The sequence below is a fragment of the Triticum urartu genome, chromosome 4, assembly GCF_003073215.2.
Source record: "Triticum urartu cultivar G1812 chromosome 4, Tu2.1, whole genome shotgun sequence".
NCBI classification, from domain to species: Eukaryota; Viridiplantae; Streptophyta; class Magnoliopsida; order Poales; family Poaceae; genus Triticum; species Triticum urartu.
In genome coordinates this window covers 476,208,426-476,212,546 of record NC_053025.1, presented here as the reverse complement: position 1 = coordinate 476,212,546, position 4,121 = coordinate 476,208,426, and positions in this window count along the sequence as shown.

The following is a 4,121-nucleotide window of genomic DNA, read 5'->3' as shown; positions in this document are numbered from 1 at the left end:
AAACCTTAGGTCATCCACTTGAGGGAAATTTGCTACTGCCCTACAAACCACTGCACTTGGAGGCCCAACAACGTCTACAAGAAGAAGGTTGCATAGTAGACATCACTTCCAAACCTTCACAGACTCGGCCACTCGGTGATCCATAATTTCCTCGTGGATGCTCTAGACCATGACACCTAACCGCCTGGAGGATGCACAGTCCTCAAAGGTAACAAGCGTCGGTTCCACACAGGAACAATCTCTTCATTCATTCTCAATCACTTTGGGTTTGTAGGTGTTTGGTTTGGGTTTTGGGTTTTTCCTCACTTGATGATTTTCTCTCAAAGTCCTCGGAGGATGGGATGCTCTCAATGACAAGTGTCAATTTCTCGCGGAGCAGCCAACCAGGTAGTGGTTGTAGGGGGATGCTATTTATAGCCTAGGGAGCAGCCCGCCATGATAAGACATAAATGCCCTTCAATGATATGACCGTTAGGTGGGTAGATATTTTGGGACAGCTGGCGCATAACACAACAACGGTCGGAAATTTGGCTATCAAATTCCTCACGGCTATCATGTTCCTCACTTGTAGGCAATCCGCACTGGCGAATTCCTAACTCCTCAGTCAGAAAAATTCCTTAGAGACCAGAAGATCTTCGTCCCTGTTACTGAAGAAATTGACTGAACTGTATGATATTTCCAATGGCTTCACTCGAAGGGATTGGCAGGTGTAGGATTTTGAGATGAGCATCACTTGGAAACTTTTCCTTAGTTTTACCTCGACCCCCTTAAACAGTACAGTTTTTCCTATGACTCAAGAAAGAGAAAAACGAAACTACGAAAATAGAAGTCTTCAAGCTTCATATTCCTTGCATGAATATCAAGTCTTCAGGATCACACCAATTTATTCACTTTCAAAGTCTTCAGAAAGCCAAAGTCTTCAGTTGAATACATTCAATTCTAGGGGTCGACTTTCTCTGTAAATATCATACTCCTCATAGACTTATAGACCTATCTGCACTCACAAACTCATTAGTCCCTTAACCTATAAGTCTTCAATACACCAAAATCACTAAGGGGCACTAGATGCAGTTACAGCATGGTAATTTGCTTTGGTTATGAATTTAGTCCTAATATGATGGGCATCCAAGAGGGATATAATAAAAACTTTCATATAAAGTGCATAGAATACTATGAGAAGTTTGATTCCTTATGATTGTTTTGAGATATGAAGATGGTGATATTAGAGTCATGCTAGTGAGTAATTGTGAATTTGATAAATACTTGTGTTAAAGTTTATGATTCCTGTAGCATGCACGTATGGTGAACCGTTATGTGATGAAGTCGAAGCATGATTTATTTATTGATTGTCTTATGAGTGGCGGTCGGGGACGAGCGATGATCTTTTCCTACCAATCTATCCCCCGAGGAGCATGCACATAGTACTTCATTTTGATAACTAATAGATTTTTGCAATAAGTATGTGAGTTCTTTATGACTAATGTTGAGTCCATGGATTATGCACACTCTCACCCTTCCACCATTGCTAGCCTCTCTAGTGCCTCGCAACTTTCGCCGGTACCATACACCCACCATATACCTTCCTCAAAACAGCCACAATACCTGCCTATTATGGCATTTCCATAGCCATTCCGATATATATTGCCGTGCAACTTTCCACCGTTCCGTTTATTATGGCATGTTCCGTCATTGTCATATTGCTTTGCATGATCATGTAGTTGCCATCGTATTTGTGGCAAAGCCACCATTCATAATTCTTTCATACATGTCACTCTTGATTCATTTCACATCCCGGTACACCGCCAAAGGCATTCATATAGAGTCATATTTTGTTCTAAGTATCGATTTGTAATTCTTGAGTTGTAAGTAAATAAAGGTGTGATGATCTTCATTATTAGAGCATTGTCCCATGTGAGGAAAGGATGATGGAGACCATGATTCCCCCACAAGTCGGTATGAGACTCCGGACGGGAAAAAGAGGCCAAAAAGAGAGAGAGCCAAAAAAATGAGAGAAAAAGAGTGAAGAGGCAATACTACTATCCTTTTACCACATTTGTGCTTCAAAGTAGCACCATGATCTTCATGATAGAGAGGCTCCTATGTTGTCACCTTCATATACTAGTGGGAATTTTTCATTATGGAACTTGGCCTGTATATTCCAATGATGGGCTTCCTCAAATTGCCCTAAGTCATCATGAGCAAGCGAGATGGATGCACACCCACTTAGTTTCTTTTTGAGATTTCATAAACTTATAGCTCTAGTGCATCCGTTGCATGGCAATCCCTACTCACTCACATTAATATCTATTGATGGTGTAGCAACCCGATCCCAATGGACCGAAGTCTCTGTGCTTAAGTGTCATCCCTGGATCGGTATGCTAACACACGCAGTACTCGAGGATTTATAGCAGAGTTCAATCACACACTTATTACATCGAGGTCCTTATAAAGAGTATTTGTTACATAAATATGGCTGAAGGCCAACTAAATAAAATAACTACGGAAGCTTCGAAGATAATGAGTTGATCCAACTCCACGACAAAACTGAGTGCACGACAACGACCTATCGCACCTTAATCCTCGTCTGAAAATTTTGCAACATGAGACGTTGTAGCCATGTAGGTCAGCACATGGAATATGCTGACAAGATCACACTATAGAGCAATGGTGAACAATAACTATCTCTACATGCATATTTGGCTGGTGGAGGCTCTAAGTTTAATTTTGCATAAAGCTATTTTTCCCTACAACAAAGGAATAAATTTTAATTTACTACCAAGTTTATGCCATTATTGAGAAGGTTCCTCCAAATCAATCCCAAATTACCAAGTATAAACATTAACCCAACAATTTCATTAGATAGAATGATGAGATCAACAAATAATTCACTTCTAGATACTCAAGATGTCCATATCCGGGGACACGGCTAATCATGATTAGTTTGTACACTCTGCAGAGGTTTGCGCACTTTTCCCCACAAGACTCGACCACCTCCATGATTGGAAGATCGAGACACAGTCTTTCTGAAGCATTAACCCTTTACTCTGGGTAGACCGGTACACTTACTTTCCCCAACATCTGCTAGTCTACCACTGAAAGAGTTCACACAACTTACTCAACTATGCCAGAGCCCATAATGGCTTGTGGCTGCACACAGAAGTTTCTAGGCATGAATAGTTACATGATCCCTTTGAGCCTGGGCGGCATTCCATAAGATGATCACACAGGTACTCCGGGATCTCCTAGGACAACACTGGATTCTCTAGGTGCCCGCAACCACTCCACCCAGATGTGTATTAAAGTTGCCACCTTAAGTTACCCTTAATTATTATCTCTCACAACTTGCATGATTCTCACATACCAATCCCCGTCTACGAGCATGGCTAAGCAATATGAGCATAACGTATATTCTCAGGGTGATCAAAGGTAATAGGTTCCTACCTCATGCACCACATAGCAGTAGCCACATGTTCCCAATCCCACTCATGCAATCTTTGAGGGTGAAACTAATGCATAATAAAACTGGGTATGAAAGAGTATGATCAAAGTGTAACTTGCCTTGCTAATGATCGGTAAACCCAAGAGATTCGTAGTAGCAAGCTTCGCACTCCGGAAAATCTATCGTAAAGAAACAACAGCATACATAAGTACTCAAGCATGAAGGTGCAAACAAAACCAAAGAAAAAGATACGAAAAACTCAAAAATAAGCGAATAACACTTTTAAATAGAAAACAAATTCTAGCAGTACCTAAATTATGTGGTTTAGGCCTAAATAGAAAGTTTAGGTCAAGAGCTTCGGTTTGCAAAAAGGATCAACTAAATCAGAGTTACGAAACTCAAGTTATGATCAAAAGAAGTTCAAATTTAATTCTGTTTGAATTCAAATTTTTAAAATTTCAAAAATACTATTAAGTTGGTTATCTGGATAGAGGGAAACATGATGAAGAACTTGGCATTGATTTCATCGAATTTGGACAAGCGAGTAAAAAGTTGTGATAGATTGAAAAGCAGGGGCTAAACTATAAAAGAAATTTAGCGAATAGGTCCCTGGCAGAAAATAAAAGAAAAATAATAAATCTAACGAACGAACATTTACTACAGAACCTGAACTGATGAATTC